The 17,921-nt window shown below is 33.5% G+C and overlaps 3 long non-coding RNA genes across 3 annotated transcripts; all 3 read left to right on the top strand.

The window, feature by feature from the left end:
* The first annotated feature begins 1,357 nt into the window (after positions 1-1,357).
* On the top strand, positions 1,358-2,633 carry LOC106625705 (uncharacterized). Its single transcript, XR_011396442.1, has 2 exons — positions 1,358-2,043; positions 2,142-2,633. It is a non-coding gene; the product is annotated as an uncharacterized lncRNA (long non-coding RNA).
* A 2,520-nt stretch (positions 2,634-5,153) lies between these two features.
* Positions 5,154-7,576, top strand: LOC118683472 (uncharacterized). The gene is made up of 3 exons (XR_004979291.2): positions 5,154-5,435; positions 5,510-6,100; positions 6,203-7,576. It is a non-coding gene; the product is annotated as an uncharacterized lncRNA (long non-coding RNA).
* Positions 7,577-10,465: 2,889 nt separating this feature from the next.
* LOC138857454 (uncharacterized) lies at positions 10,466-13,107 on the top strand. Its single transcript, XR_011396542.1, has 3 exons — positions 10,466-10,913; positions 11,870-12,477; positions 12,559-13,107. It is a non-coding gene; the product is annotated as an uncharacterized lncRNA (long non-coding RNA).
* Positions 13,108-17,921: the final 4,814 nt, after the last annotated feature.

The following is a 17,921-nucleotide window of genomic DNA, read 5'->3' as shown; positions in this document are numbered from 1 at the left end:
ACAGACGGGCATACAGACAAATATGGCTTAATTGAATCAGCTCATCAGGCTGATTATTTATAAATATGTATATATCTACTTTAGAGTTTTGAACGCTTTCTTTAGGGTATTACAAATAGTTCAATGCCGATGGTCAAGGAAATTCAACACGCAAGATCCACAAACCAAGATGAAAGGTAAAATAATTAAGAGCTAGATTTCATTGAATCACTCATACGGAAGTTGGCTTCCAAAGTAGCTGCCATTTACGGGAATAAAAAATAATGCTCTAGCGAATGCAATGATATATTATTTTGTATACAGTGCTATTTTACTTTTTCCAACAAGGCACTTTGTAACTGATAAGCAAAATCACGTTTGAGCAAATAAATAAAAATAATTGAATTTGTATTATAAACAGAATCATACATTGTAATCCATTATTAAGTATGCACATATATATTGGAATGTTATATGTATCAGCTGGTATTGCAGTATTTTAATATTGAAGAGTTATCAGTATGTATATGTAGGTAAGTATATATGGGTATTTGTAATATAATCTGTAAATTTATAAATATTTACTGTTTGAATCGTTGATGTGGCCTAATTGTTTTAGAATTTTCACAAATATGTGTCTAGCCAATAAGCTTCAAGTGTATATAAATATATTACATATACTTATACATTTGTAATCTTGTTTCACTAGTTATCTTACCAGTTTTTTATTTTTATTGGATCTGATACAACAGGCTACTGTAAAGAATTAGTAATAATCCTACAATTAGGCAGTTTATCAAAAAGTGAAGAGTTCAGCGAAGTCGCACACCTACAAGTAATTAAGCAATTGGAAAGGATCAAACCTAAGTGGTCATCAATAGTGTTGGAAGTTTCAGCAGTAATTATTGAAATAGTAGAATAGTATAGGAGTAAATAAGAATCTCATCATGCAAAGAGCAATAAGTTTCAGAACTCTACATTTGAAATGAATAAAAAAAACTACCAGATTTTAACTCAAAAAACCGATTTTTATAAATTGCTGATGTACATGTTATAACTTGTTCTCTAAATCACCATAAATTTGTATTAATATTTGAATTACTATACTTGCATTTTTCTGAAGAACGCCAATTAAACCACTTTACCAATTAAATTATATGCTTTAGAACCGCTCCCTAAACTTTCTAAGTTCCCACAGGGCATTAACTTAAGTATACATATATACGTATGTTAATAGGAAAACAGAACAATATATGTGTAAATACATATGTATGGATGTATATGCAAACGATACAAACGCTGAATGCTTTCGTCACTGCAAGAAAAGAGCTCATAACTGCAGTCGATCAGTGCAACTTAGCGCGCCGAAAGCAAGGATGAAATGATGCGAGACTCTTTGAATCGAGAGAGAGCTGTCAAAACCCACATTTTTTATAACATTTGCCAATCATGCCACTGTCGAACGAAAATGGATTGGGTATTATAAAAAAAACTTGGGGGTATTTTGCATTTCGATATTATTTTTAGGTGCTCCGTCCCCAAGTAGGCCTATATAACGCATATACATCCCTATATACTTGTATTTATATTATAAAATTTTTAAAAATGCATATAACATAAAAAATTAGCATATAAATAAAAAAAATTATAACAAAGAAACAATACAAGTCATAATAAAATATCATGGTTTTATAATGAACGTTTTAAATTAAATTAACAAATAAAATTTAGTTGCACGTTATTCAAAAGTATTTGTGTCGTTCTTTTCGCACTGCTTTTGTTAGCTATTTTTAGCTGGTTTGTTTCTGGCATCCCGCCTTTTTTGACATCAGCTGTTCGAAATTCCCTGATTTTAATAATCAGGGAAAGAGAATAACAGAAAAATCAGCGAAAATGAGAGAGTCTCGCATCATGTCATCCTTGCCGAAAGCGAACAACAGGGATAATCTCTGACGAACAATGTCTACCATTTTAATATTCACCATAATTATTGGAAATATTTGTGAACCTCAAATTTGTTTTGAGGCACAAAAATACTCGTACATAAGCAATAGCTTCAACGAGGTAAGTTTGGAGAACTACTTGGTGGATATTATATAATACATAAATAATATTTATTAAAATTATTTTACTTTAATAAGATATTCATATTTTCATAATAGATAATTCTAGAAAGCTGTCAAACATATGTGGATAAAGAAATATTTACAGCCAACAGCCACTGCTATGGCATATCATCTACGCTGGATGATTCTGAACTTTCTCAAAAACCGATTAGCAATGTGAGCAGTGTCGAAGAAACATATGAATCTGAAAGTAAAGAAATGACTGAAGAGAAAGAGAAACAAAATGAAGGCGGTGTTATTCTGCTTTGGATATTATTTGTTATTGTTATCGGTGCTTCTTTTGATAATCAGGTACGCAGAAGGAAACCAAACCAAAGACAAGGATATTATAAAAGAACTTCTTATGTCTATGTACAATAAATACAGATATGTATATCTTAATAAATATTCAAAATTGTATTGGCACATAAATATGCTGATAAAGCATTTAAGAACTCATCTGACGATTTTAAGCGAAAGTTATTTCAGCCAAATGATACTATGTATTCTTATTGTGATGACGCGAGAATTAAATGCATAAATAAGTCATATTTTGAGTTTTATTTTAATACGAAAGCACATAGGTAAATACCTATACATGTATATACAATAATTTGGCTGAAATAACTTTCGGTTATCATCGAGAGCTGAGTTCTTAAATCCTATATATATAATAAATATATATATATACGTATATACGTATGTTAGAAACAAAGAGATATACTTACACGCCATTAAAAGTTGACAACGAAAAAACAGGGTGACAACAGTGAAATCATACTAAAATAATATAAAATCTCAACGGAAACCTTTCCAACCGCAAAATAATTATAAATAAAATGTTATTCTTGTATTTAAACAATAAGAAGCAATGAAAACGTGAATTTAAGGTGAAGAAAAAAGCGGCAGCTTCGTGATTACTTTCTGATGGAAATTGATAAAAAATTAACCGGTTATCGATTGGCAAGTATTCGTTTATTTGTTAGTAGTAATTACAATGTTAGTAGTCATATTTGGCATCGAAGGCTGAGCGATGATTATCGTTTTGTGTTTGGTTAAAAAGTCTGTTACAATCATGCAAAAATATAATGGCACATTCAGGATTTTTGATACAAGTTTAGCTTTGACACATTTTATACCCAAAACATTAACCAAAATGTGTTGAGGTCACCCATAGGACTCTGCTATCACTCTAATGCAAACTAGATGATTTTCAAGCTCTGTTTATTTAATTTTTTCGATGTTATCGTCATTAAGATAGTTGGATGGATGACTCGCATGAGACAAGTCTTCGATGACTTCGATGATTGACACGCAAATGCTACTCAAAATCTTGTGTTCGTGAGAAAGTAGACTTACCAAAATACTTTAGCAATATATGTGATTCCATTAGAAAACCGAAATTTCAAGCAAACTCGTTTTAAAATTTCCGCAGCAAAAATGGACAAAGGCTGTACTAATCTAACTTAAGATTTTCTTGGTGTGACAACTCTTTATAATGTTATAAAAATTCGAAATTTAAAAGCCTCTCTCACTCTAATAAGTTGGACATCTTATTATCACTTCGATTCATGTCCTAATCACAAATGCAACGTTGGATGGCCCCATAAAGAATATATATAAGATATGTAAGAGCTAAGTCGATTTAGCCATGTCCGTCTATTCTTCTGCCTGGGCGTCTGTATAGGTATATTCAAGAAATTGGCAGATATTATTATCCAAAGCAATACTACAATTTCCGAACATATTGTTCAGATCGCACCACTATAACTTATATCAAAATCAGTCTAAAGATGTTTGTATACCCTTCTAAGCTATAAGATATGCATCTGTGAAGGGTAATATAGCTTCGGTGCAGCCGAAGTTAATGTTGTTTCTTGCTTTTTTTATACTCTCGCAACCTGTTGCTACAGAGTATAATAGTTTTGTTCACCTAACGGTTGTTTGTATCACCTAAAACTAATCGAGTTAGATATAGGGTTATATATATATAAATGATCAGGATGAAGAGACGAGTTGAAATCCGGGTGACTGTCTGTCCGTCCGTCCGTCCGTCCGTCCGTGCAAGCTCTAACTTGAGTAAAAATTGAGATATCTTTATGAAACTTGGTAGACATGTTTCTTGGTACCGTGAGACGGTTGGTATTGCAGATGGGCGTAATCGGACCACTGCCACGCCCACAAAACGCCATTAATCAAAAACAAATAACTTGCCATAACTAAGCTCCGCAATAAGATACACGACTGTTATTTGGTACACAGGATCACATTACGGAGGGGCATCTGCAGTTAAAACTTTTTTTTAAAAAGTGGGCGTGGTCCCGCCTCTAATAGGTTTAATGTCCATATCTCCTAAACCGCTAATGCTATAATAACAAAATTCACTAGAAGCAAATGTTTTTAGCACCTCTATTGACGGTGTGAAAATAGTTGAAATCGGGTGGCAACTCCGTCCACTCCCCATATAACGGTACTGTTAAAAACTACTAAAAGCGCGATAAATCAAGCACTAAACACGCCAGAGACATTAAATCTTATCTCTGAGATGGTATAAATTGGTTTTATAGGAACCGCGTTCAAAATTAGTCAGTGGGCGTGGCACAGCCCACTTTTAGGTGAAAACCCATATCTTGAGATCTGCTCAACCGATTTCAACCAAATTCGGTGCATAACGTTCTTTTCATGTTTCTATGTCATAGTGCGAAAATGGGCGAAATCGGACTACAATCACGCTTACTTCCCATGTAACACCATTTTCAATTCCATCTGATTCTTTCACTTTCCACTATGCAAATCAGGTAACAATGATTATATCGGGGTAAAACTTTGCGTGAATAATGCAATTAAAGTATGCCACCCTGCGGCCAAAAATTGTCTAAATCGAACCAAAACTGTTCAAACCCCTAAGTACTAAATATGTGGACCCCAGTGCCTATAGCTGACCTTCTACCGAAAATATCAGCCAATCCACAAAGAAATCTCAAACGAGTATACCATTTGACTTTGCGAGAGTATAAAATGTTCGGTTACATCCGAACTTAGCCCTTCCTTACTTGTTTTATTTTAATTTTTACGTTTCGCAAAACCTTCTGCACTTGCCGAAAATTCCAAGTTCTGAATAAAACTGAAGAATATTGTTATTGCTTTCACTTGTAAAATTTTGGCAAACGACAGCTTCTATATTTGAGTTAAGCTTAATTTGAGGTACACTGAATAAATGCAGTGGTCCTACAAGGTTAAAATTACTAAGAATCAAACGCATAGTAATTGAGATATATGCCAACAAAAATTAAAAAAAAAGTGCCGTTTTTATGTAAAATGTATTGGGCAAGAAAACTAGGATCGTACAAGGTAAGCAAAAGAGGTTGATGCTCATCCTGAGCTTTTTTGACCTTTATCAATGTTAATTTAATTTGACATTGTAGCCAAAGCAACTCAGAGCGATAAACAGAAAGGGTAACAACGAAAGAAGAAAAGTTAAAACATAAAACGTATTTTGCATAACGACTCAGTGTGAAGGCAAATAAATGAAAGCTGTGAACCTTAAGTGATTGACTGGTCAAGTTAAAAGCTTGTGCGAAGACAAAGGTGAAGGGGTATATTATGCTCTGCGAAATAAAGCTGATGCTGTGCGCGTAGATTTGCGATTTTATTTTATTTTTAAATTTTTTCTTTTACTGCAGCTTGTCACAGTTAACTTTTGCGTATTTTCTTTCTTTCAACTTTCTATTATTTATGCATTTTTCTTTCCGCAATTTTGCTTTGACATTTTTTTTTTGTTTTATAAAAGAGATTAATGGTGGCTACAACAATAGAAAAGTGCATGTAGCTACTACCCTTTGATAACAAGCTTTGACTTTGTCGCTTTAACGAAGGTGTGACTCAAAGAGCGCGCTACTAGGCATGGAAGCGATTAAATTAAAGTGGGCATGAAGAATTAATTACAAGTGAAATATTGCAGTAAAAATGTTAGGTTGTGTTTATTCGATTAGTGAAAACTGGTTAACAGTACAAGTGTAAGTAAAGGAAGTATGTGAGAGATAGCTTGATAAGTGATTAAATAAATTATGTTCCTAAATAAAATTTTCAAAATTATGTTTTTTCTTATATGTTTTAAGAAAATATATATGATCAATAATCTGACTCACCCTGTGATTGGCAAATTGTGGCGCATGACGAATATGTACCAGTATAATTATACATGATCATAATGTTGAAAAAACAGCACTGGCGAATGACGAACTCAACACAGTCAAATAATACGTGGTGAGAAAAATACAAAACACCCACAAGTTCACGTTATTGTGTACAACCAAACCCTTTTCTCTCCGAATGAATAAATAATATGTCATTAAGCGCAAGTTAAATGGCCAATTCACATAGAACTTTTACTTTGCTTTGCGTCAGACATTTATTTTGACAGAAAAGACAACAGTCACCATTTTTATTAGATAGAAACACTGAAAGCAAAGCGTTCATTACGACATATCCTTTGTTTTCTGCGCTTCGTTGTTTCAGTGTAAACTGTCATGCAAAGCTAGGCTAGTTGTAGGTGAATAGGCGTTTTTATATTAAATATTATAAATCATTTTACCTAATTATATAAGAAAAACTAACTTAGACTCCGCAGACGAGTGCCTGATGGCCACAACGAGGTCACATGATCAGAGAGCGTCTGCAAAACCCCTGCTTTTCCTAATTCGACGGAGTTTTAATAGCAAATTCCTAACGATTAGGAAAATTTAAGAACTTTTGCGAAACACAACGGAAAACAAAAAATCTATACATTGTGAGTTTTCTTTCAAAGTTGTCTGGCGTAACCCTCATTCCTGGGCTTTTAAAGACGATGAACTCACTAACGTTTTGATTTGTCATTGAATGGAGTATTGTGAATTTATATATTGTAACCCTACTTTACTATATTTCAAGTTGTTCTTTCAATAGCAAATCGTTAACTGTGCTGTTGCCCCACATGTATACCATATTTTTTTAGAAGAGAGCAACGCCAAAGATAGTGAGCAGATAAATAGTGAATTGTCGACTGTTATTCTCACGGACTGTATTGATACTGGTAAGACCTTGCACAATATTGTTGGTTCCATATTTTTATGTGCTTTGATTTGTTTTCTTAAGACCACTGCTATTTTATAACGTTTTCAAAAATAGAAGAGAGCATAACCATCTGAATAAAAATTATTTTTCCCTGGATTTTTACTTTTTTTATGTATGTGTGAAATTTGATCCGCATATGTCAATAAGTGTGTGTTGGACACAAAATTAAACGGGTTTGCTTGAAAGTTTCGCTTTCCAATGGAATCACGGCTACGAAATCATTAAAATTTTGTTCACTTTATTACGAACACAAGTATTTCAGCCACAGAAGACCTTCATTGAAAGTCGTAAAGTCATCAGAAAGTAGCCTCATGCGATTATCGATATCGTCTAATCATCTAATGAATGGCGCTTCAAAAATTAGCGGAAACCGAAGAATCCAACATTTGTTAAAGGCCATCCCAGCAGAGACTTAAAACAACTGTATGGAGAGTTGGATGCAGTATTGGCATGCTTGTATTGGTTCACAACAAGCCTACTTTGAAGGGGATAATAAAGGTTTTTTTTTTTTAAATACGTGAAAATGTGTAGTCCGGGTGAAATTTGATCAGATGTTATGAATAGCTTTTTGTCAAAATTGAATACTGTCTCGAGAGAGTGAAACAGCAATGCTCCAATAAGCAATCATACTTTCAAGTGGAATATATTAGTGCCAAAAATGAAAAGGATGAAATTCAAAATTATAAAGTGACTACTTCCTCCTATGCAAGAACGTTCTTCTAAAGAACCCGAATTACGGAATTCGTATGTAATTCGTTTACAACACTCTTACACAGTTTTTAAATGAAGTGCATACAAGGAACTGTAAAATAAAGTCGATACCTGCACACACTCACATTTATACATATCAGACAATCACTAATATAAGCAGATATGCGCTCGGATTTGATTGAAAATAAATTGCTCCAGCTTTGCTCAGGCTCACAAAGGTAGAAAAGGGCAGAGTCAAACACTTTTGATAATAAATTGTAGGCCAAAGGCAATTGGCTTCGTAGTTATTTTCGACACACCAAATATGCAGTGGAAGAAGATTTTCTATTTCCCTTTCAACATTGGATTATTTGCAGTATTCAAAAGCTTGACAAAGGAAAGAAATCTACATTATTAACATTTTCTCTGGCTTACAATCTTCAATTTTATTGTTTGGTCGAAAATTTTCAAGCGAGGTCACAGTAAAACTTGCAATGGCTCAACAATTTTCTTGAAAAACATATTTCATTTTCATCTATTTCAATACGCCTGTCATTGACAAAAACATCAATTGAGACATTATTAAATATTTCCTTACAATTAAAATCATAGTCGTCAAAAATATTGAAAACAATAAAAAAAAATTCCGGTTGCAACAAAGCTTCATATAATACCCTTCACACGACTAAGCTCAGGGCACCAAGGGTTAAAGTTTGGCGAACTGTAGACGATTAGATATGAATAACCAATAAACAGCCCCTGACCAAGAGTGTCAGGAGAGGGGGGGTTCGCTCTCCTATTTCCGGAGACGAGGTGAATAGATGCCGTCTCGGAATAAGCATTCCCAAATCCCTAAGGGGCCTGCCTCGAGCGAATACCTACCCATGAGAGGGAAACAACAGAGCGACACGGGACGCTACAACGAAAATATATACACAAACGAACAAATATCCACAATTGTATGCAGTTGTTCAAATGTGTGTAAATGGCACTAATCGGTATGAGTGCCTTTATAGCAATGAAACACCGTTTTCAGGGCATTCCGCTTGATACCTACAATAGTAGGAAAAGTACCGTTAGAAAAAAAATATTTTTATAGAATTGCTAGAGTTACCATAGAGTTTTGAAATGTCTTTATTCGCTTTCGGAATGAGAATAAATTTTTTTAATATTTCTTTACTACGTCTTTATAGCATAGAAACGAAATGTACTTTTTATACCGTATCCGAATCGTCCTTCTGGGTGTCACACTTCGTAGCGAACTTATTATAATATACCCTGTTAGAAATATAAATGGTGAAAATTATTCAAATACTAAAACTAAATTAATTAATTTTTATTAAGCCCTTCAAATATCAATCCACAAGATATAATTCCAAAATTAAAATATTCTACATTATTTAAACCACTAAAATACATTTATATAGAGAAGCCTGTATTCAATATATTCATATTTAATATCCTTTAATATAATATATCAAATTAAAATAAAAAGTTCTTACAATATGCAAGCATAAATCACATATACTTATTAAAAAAGAAATATGTAGTTGCATTATATAATATAAGCATTTTTAAAAAACATACCTTCAAAATGAACAACACCCTTCATTATGGATACTTTAGCGCTAATTAGTGTTATATATTTGTCTCAACCAGCAATGAACTTTATATCTTTTGTTTTTATTCACTAAATCCACGCCTATAAATTTTATTAAATTACTTCTGCTATAACTTTTACGCATTTTACAAGCTTTAATCGATTATATTTTCACGAGCTGCTTATTTTTAAGACTAACACCATCAGCCTTTATAAAACCGATTTACTTCCTATCAAGTTTTTTCTTACACCACGCATAATATAACTTATATACTTATATATATTTTTATTTACATTTTTGGATTAAGCACTTATTTCCTACACTTCCCTAAATTTTCACTATTCTATTCGAATTCTTATATTTTTTTTTGCCATTGATCTCCACCGCTGCTGACAGCAGTGCTCTGAGAGCGCGAAAATTTACAATGACAATGCGAAGAGTGTTCTTTAACTGCAATACCGAAAATACAAGAGTAAACACAAACAAATTCTATTGTGTGTTGTAGCAATTTAGGGAACTGAAAGAAAAAAGAGAAAAACAGTGAGAGAATAAGTGGTGTTATTCACATTGTAATTTGAATGTTAGCGCAAAGCAGGACATATAGTTATAGGTATACATATTTGAGTTTTAAAAAATTGTCGTAATAGTATTTTTTGTCAGATCGCATTATTTCGAGTAACAAATGTGAAAAAAATATTGACTTAACCCATTTCCTTCCTTTGTTGCGTATACGCAACGTTACTTTTCAAAATATTCTATGTGTCGTGTGTGTGAGGTGCACTTCCTACAAAATACAAACTGACACATACACTTGCATATGTATACACATGGTTGATAGACAAATTTTCAATCGCACATTAAAAATTGTCAAACATAAATTCTTTTCCGATAAAAAATCGATCGATATAAAAATACGTTTACAAAAAGAAAAGGAAAAGCTATATTTGATTTATTTCTGTTGCATTCTATGTTCTGAACAATTCTATTTACGAGCGATACGCCAGAGTTGCGTACACACTACATGACGTCACGGTATTCTTAGGAACCGGAAAAATATGAATTAATTAATATACATTTTTCAAAATTCGGTAAAAGCCTCTCTCGCATGCACTTATACCATGTTCTGAACAACACTTAATCACAAGATTTAGGCTTTTGAGTATATTATCTCACTAATCTACTAGACTTAGCAAGATTGCGCCTTACAAAAATGATACTAGTTAATCTCGTCAAAGAGAAAATTGAGACTCTGATTCAGCGCCATCTGTTTGTCAGTAGGAAAAGTTATCACATTATCACAGCTGATTTAGACACCACAAACTGCCAAAGGGAAAAAAATTAAACAAACAAATAAAATAAAAAGTAAAAAAGTAAAGCAATGCCAAGTAAATAAGAGAAAATAGCACAATATAGTATCAAAAAAAAGGTGAGTAATGTGGAATGTGGCTAGAGTTGTAGCGAGAAAAATGCTACAGCTTCGATCGCCAAGTCAAAAGCAACTGTTTTATAAATCAGCAATGAGGACAATTTAGAATAGATTAAATAAAATATAATCACTTTTCTTGCATGAGTAGAAAGTATTATTTCGAATTCTCCAGCAGTAACCAGCTACCCAATTTACATTCCAACGACCCTGGTATCGCTGTTCCATAGCGCGAATTTCCTGATAAAAGCACTATTCTAACTACCTAATTTTATTTGAAGAGGAGGTAATATTATATTATATTATATAATGCGGTCTCTGGCTAATACATGGCCATTCATCACATTCATACTACCCGATACTAAATTCACTCTCAAAACCCAAACTTTTCTAGTCCAGTGTTCTGTCTTGGCTCGGCTATCCCATAATCACATGAAACAGGGGTATTTGGTATATCCTCCTTGCTGACCCAAAAAAAAACTACTAATATACAAAATTTGGGATCCAAGGCATACTAAACACTTGTAATGGCTTCCCCAAATATTCCAAATAGGCTTTTCCTTATAAAACATAATCAAATTAGTAAGAAACAATTTAGAAACTTCATAAAACAAAAAAAAAGGTTAATTTTGGTTACCAGTATTATTTATTGCATATAGGGGTTGGACTTTCATATTAATGCGCTTGATTATATCAAATTCTATGACTCTAAATTGACAATATTAAAATATCCATGGCATAGATTTCCACTCTAATAAATAATACCTTGTAGAGTTTATGTTATAACTACAATAACTGAAAATAGAAGTGGTTTGTTCATAGGTTGAAGTGATAGCGCGAGGATACGGGAGTCAAGTATGAACATAATTTACAATAAAATTTTTACAAATTAAAATTGCATATTCTATGGTCTATGCTTGAAGAATTTTCAATGCTTACTCACACACATATATTTACAGAAAAAACTACTAAACTAACCAAACTAAAATGCAGTATAGCAAAAACGCTGCTCTAATTCAATCTACTCCATAAATCTCTGTCATTGTGTTCAAATTGTGGTTTCGAATTCATTACAAATACTTGTCTGGCTCAATTTGCGAAAGCAGAAAGCCCAACCAAAATCGAGATGAAAAAAAAATAATGGCAAATTCGCAGTGCGTGTTGGAAAAATAATCAACGACAGCAAACAAAAAAGTCAAAAATATTTATATGTACGTAATACATACAACCACAAATGACAACCACAGCCGCAAAGTGTATTGTAAAAAATTGTAAATAAATGCGAACAAGTAGCTGCCAAGCGCTTTTGCTCGAAAATAGTAAAGTAGTAAAGGCAGGCAGGCAGGCAATGAGTGGATATGCACCGGTGTTGCGCGTCACACCGCGGCTGGTAACGCCCTGGTGAGTTCGGGCAACCACAGAATGGACGCCGCCATAAGCGCGAGCGCAGCCAACGACAGCCAGCGACAGTCGATGTAATTGGAAGGTGTGAGCATATGATTTGATTTCATTACAATCAATAGACCACGACTGATTGCAACGCGCGTCAACAGCTACAATAATAATTGTAAATAAAATTAAATAACTATCAAATAAATATTGTGAGTGAATATTAAATAATACAATATATTGGATAATTTTATTTCAGTACCCTATGTATGGAATCTTCATCTGATTTTCGAGACTCAGAGATGATTTCATAGAGCCATAGTTAAAAGTGGGGTTAGTGCAGCCGACAGTCTTAATTACAACAATTTAGGCTATCATACCATATTACAAAGGTAAAGTATCGGCGCTGAAAACGATATCCTGGCAACATAAGTCGCTTTATGAATAACTTGTTGACCGCCGTAAAATCATGTAACGGTTTCGAAAACATTTACGGTGTTCTACGACCAACCACTTCAAAAATTCAATTTTACTTGGTTATCTATATATCGATTGTACATACATATATTGGACAATATCTTTCGAAATTTTGAAGTTCATCAACAAAATAGTTTCCGAGATAAGAGCGTATTTGCAAGAATTTTTTAAATTAGTATAATCGGCTTCCAAAATTTTATACGCGTTTTTCGGAGTCGGTGAGGAGAGTTTCATCGAAATGGTTGGACCGATTGACTTTAAATTTTTGCAACACCTTCTTAAATATACATATTTGTCGGGTAATGATCGAAGGTATAAGATTATAGATAATAATATTTAATAATATATTAAAATAATAATTTTCTAATTTCGACTAATCTCTACGTTCTTTTTTCCACAAGAAGCTACTCAATATCGGATCACTATAGCATATAAATACCATACAAACTAATCGAAATCAAGTTCTTGTACGTAATCTTTTGATTTTCTTTTATTTGTGAAGGGTAATATTGCTTTGGTTTGGTTAACGTTTTTTATTGAAAATGAAATAAAATGCTCTTTAGCACATATAACTTTAAGGATGATACTGAGAGACTATCGACTGTATCAAAAGGAATCCCTTGGGAATGTATTTGGGGAGAGATGAAAAACTAGATATATTACAAAATTGATATTCATAAATGGTTACACATTATCGTGGTCTTTAATATTAACAAATAATTTTCCAATTAATTATATCTAAAAAAAAAAACTACGCGCGACTGCTCGGGCTTTAAACCCACCCAACCCGACAAGCATTCCACTATCCTCTATAATTTACTTTTATTTTTGCAACTTACTGACAAAGAGGAGAAATAACAATTATGTGAAAGTGGCACACAGCGTGTTGCCAACTTCAGAATCGTATGGGAAGAATCACACAAATACATGCCCCTACACTTCTCTTTCATAGCGCTATACAGATATCACCACTTTAGGAGCAAAAACTTTACTGTGGCAGTGTGTCTTGCAACCATTGTGCAAATCTACTTTTAAATTGGAATATTAATTAGAGCAACATTTTTTATAGGTGAATATGTTGGTAGATATAACTTTGTATACAAAAGAGGAGAACTTGCCTTAACAAATGCAGAGCCTGCAAGAAATTTTATAGAAATATGGACATGTGAAGGAATAGAGTATGGATGTTGCACAGCACATTTTTGTATCAAATTGCCGTAGCTCATAAGCTCTTTTCCCCTCTGTCGAAAATTTGGTACAAGCAACTACCATATAACAGTTTCGAAAAACAACAATATATTTGATCTATGTCTGTGGAAAAGGGAAAAGTATATAATATTTATGTGAAGCGGATCTACACGCTGTTTTATCCATTCAAAGAGTTTATTTTATTTATTTTTTTTTTGATGACTTGGTGAATAATTATCACTTTATTGCGTCTTCATAATAATTTTCCTAGAGGTCACACCAAATACCTATAACAAACCCGCCTTTAGTTTTAAAAACTTTTTGCAGTAATTTTTTGTGTTGTCATAATTTACCATATCCCTACTCCGCTACTGGACTACCACCTCCTATTTCGTATTCCTGCATAGCTTCCTCTTGCTATTGCGGTTGTGATTCGCGCAAACAAATTGATAAAGTTGGATAAGAACATTAGGTACAGTGGGGACCAAAAGGTGTAATGGAATGATTTTGAGGTTAAGAATAATAAAAATTAATTAACAAAATCATATTCAATGGAACAATTAAATACCTAAGTTACGATACAAAAAGTGAACTTAGTAGGTAAATTATTTGTCTTGTTTGAATTCTGAAATGGTTTTTTTTTTTGTTATATAATTATGTTGAAATATGAATGTGATCCAACTATTTGCGTAAAATGTTTTTGAAATAAATGATTAAGTATTAAACAAATGCATAATACGTAGGGTGTCTTCTTAGAGGTGTAGTTGAGAAACCAGCAATCAAAGCAAATATAAGTGTTTGATATTTTTGTTGTATAGTCTTTATAATAATGTTTTTAAATGCAGAACATGACTCTAAGAAGTTGTAGGTAATGACTTCTCGACATGATGATAGATAACATATTCTCCTAAGGAGAGATATCATGGAATAATGTTAGCTATCTTTCGCAGTGAACCTAAAGAAGAACCATTAGTAATTTGAAGATATTTAAAGAATATGGCAAAAGGTTCTATCACGTGCGAATTTCTAGATGAATATTTGTAAGATTATAGTTGGAATATTACCTAGTAACAAGTGTACAGTCACAAAATCCTCTGAAATATGTTAATCAAAGGAGGTTTATCGAATCACCACAATACCTGGTTCAAGCCCATCTTGGTGCTAACACCTTCTGTCATCCAAGTGAACATTATCTGTTAAGAGCTGCTTCTTGACTGCCAAACTCTCAATGCGGATCCGTACTATCAAAAATTGGATCGCCTAAAGGATGTAAATGCTCAGAAGGGGCCAGCTTTGAGCGATAGGTGAATAATTGTGTACCATCAGCACAAGACCAGGCCAAACATATCGATAGTGACTCGCTAGAAACTTCGGTAGCTAGGTTGCGAGATTCTTATGCATCTAACTATAATCCGGACTTGGCAAACAAGCTAGAACCAGGACCTGTCTATGGCGAATGATTTTCCTTGTGAAAAATTCGCAGGAACAAAGCTTATGAAAATGCTGATAAGGGCGCCGAGGGTTTCTATACTTTTAAGAGTGGCCTTATGAAATAAACTTCAAAATGGCAACACGTTATTCAAAAAAAAACGGTGCATATTGAATCTAAATCAGATCATTCTAACTATGCTGTATTAAACTAATTAAATTAAAAATTACGGTTTTCTTTCTACTAAGCAATTTTACTAGACTACCGATTATGCAACAAACGACACACTGTCCTAACATGCAACTACTGTTTGGCCGTATGGCACTGAAATGTGGCAGCGCGCAATGCTAGCTGCTGCAAAACAACCAAGCAGGAAGAAAAACGATAGCGTGAAACGCAGAAAAACAACAACAAAAATAAAATTAAGAACCACAATGAAATAAAAAAACGTGATTTAGCAACAAAATAAAAACAAGACACGGCAAGATATAACCGCAGACAAACAAAATTGCTACAACGTAGCACTAACACTAAAACAAGAACAACAACAATGTGGTGTATGGCAGGAATATTTGTTGAGAAAACATTGCAATGCCGTCCTGCATTAGTGCAAGCTCCACCAAGCATCTGCGCTTACACTGCCCACCTCGACCCTCTGCTGGCCAAGATGGAGTATTTTTATTATTACGTTTGTAGAAAAAGCATAATAACAATAATTAGTGACTGAATTTTGCTATAACCAACGCACCCGGGCGCGCGCTTGCCTCGTTGTTGGCCACCCACGCTTATGGCCTAGCTGGCTGAGAAACTTTGTGCAGCGCAACACAGCTGCAACACATGCCAAAACACACACAGACTCATACTCAAGCATACGCCGCATTTAAACTATTTGAACGCAGTGGTAAAACTAATGCAAGCAAAAAATATTTGTGGAAATAAGTGAAACAGCTAAAAGTATGCTACAAAAACAGGAAAAAAGTAAAACCGGGAAGATAAGAGAAATTTTTCCCGAAAATTTACTCGAATTTATTTGGAATTTAGTTTTTGGCTGATGTTGCATTCTAATTATAATTCGCCATTTTGTATGAGCGATGCACGTAATTAATGGCCATGTGCGCAAGTATGCGTGTTTCTTGTATATGTACATATATACTGCCTCTAGAAAAATAACCGTCAGATTAAGATAAAAAGCATAGTAAATTGGAAAAAATTTTTAAGCGTTATTTTTATTACTATTGAAGAACTGTTGCCAAATTTTCAAGATTTTTCGAGTTCTAAACAAATAAGTTGTATGTATAACTTGCAACCTTCTTCCTACAGGGTATGTACAGAATGAAATTATGACATTGGTCGAACAGTTGCACTCACAGAATTTATGTAATGCCACGGATTTCCGTCGCTTAGAATTTTTAGTGTCCGGTTTAGTGGGAGTTGTAAAAATTTTAGCTTTCACGTTTTATTTATATATTTCCCAATAATCTAATTCATTTTTCTGTGGTACTATTGATTGTGGCTGCTGTTAGTGCTTGCTTCTTGTGATGTATAGTATTTTGTAGGAAAGAAATTAAGAGAGAGCCGTCGCATTCGGCTCTAATAAAGTCGTAATTTCTACTTATGGAATAAGCACTCGTGTCCCCCTCTTGACACCGAAGTTGCGGCTTTCTTTTGGGCCAAACATTTTTCTTTTAAGAATCTAATGATCTAGTGGGGGAAAAGTATATAGTCTGCATATAAGTTATAGATTTTTTGTAACGACATTACATCGTTAAATCTGCAAAAATTTCGCGATTTATTCACTAACAGTTAGAGGTTGAATGTTTTTCAGAACTTTTGACTTGATATCAAACTTGAAAAAAGCTTCTGTAAAGCTTTATCGCAGAGCTTTCAATCGCACAATTCAGCATAGGTTTGGCTATTTATTCATGCTATTATTGGGTTTAAATAGTCGGATTGGAGCCAGAATTTTATAATTGCAAGTATGATTGTTTAAAACCAGTAAAGTATCAATAGTATAAAGTAATCCTCTATTGGTTTCACTGAACACTACAGTAATGGCTGACGGATTCGTTTTTTTACTAGACTTAATAGAGTCGTCAACAAGTTATCAGTAACTGTAATTTTCTGTTTAGCAGAATGATATACAAACAGAATACCGCCATTGATGATGACCTTTCTAAGTCATTGTGTATCGAACTCGACCTATAATTTTAATTTTGCGACTTTTTGAGATTTTCATACGCTGAGTAAGGTATATTAAGTTTACCACGAAGTTTCTAACAACTAGAAGAAGACGTCGGAGGCACGTATATATATATATATATAGATTTAGCCATATTCGTTCATCTGTCTGTCTGTATATACGCACACTAGTTCTTCAGTTTTTGAGATATCGATCCGAAACTTTGCACACGTCTTTTTCTTTCCAAGGAACTACTTACTTGTTGGAACCACCGATTTTGGACCGTTATAGCATCTTCCATAAAAACTGATCGATCAAACGCAAGTCCCTGTATGAAAAACTTCTTTAT

Source organism: Bactrocera oleae, chromosome 5 (genome assembly GCF_042242935.1).
Source record: "Bactrocera oleae isolate idBacOlea1 chromosome 5, idBacOlea1, whole genome shotgun sequence".
Taxonomy (NCBI): domain Eukaryota; kingdom Metazoa; phylum Arthropoda; class Insecta; order Diptera; family Tephritidae; genus Bactrocera; species Bactrocera oleae.
This window is presented reverse-complemented; position numbering and strand designations above follow the sequence as displayed.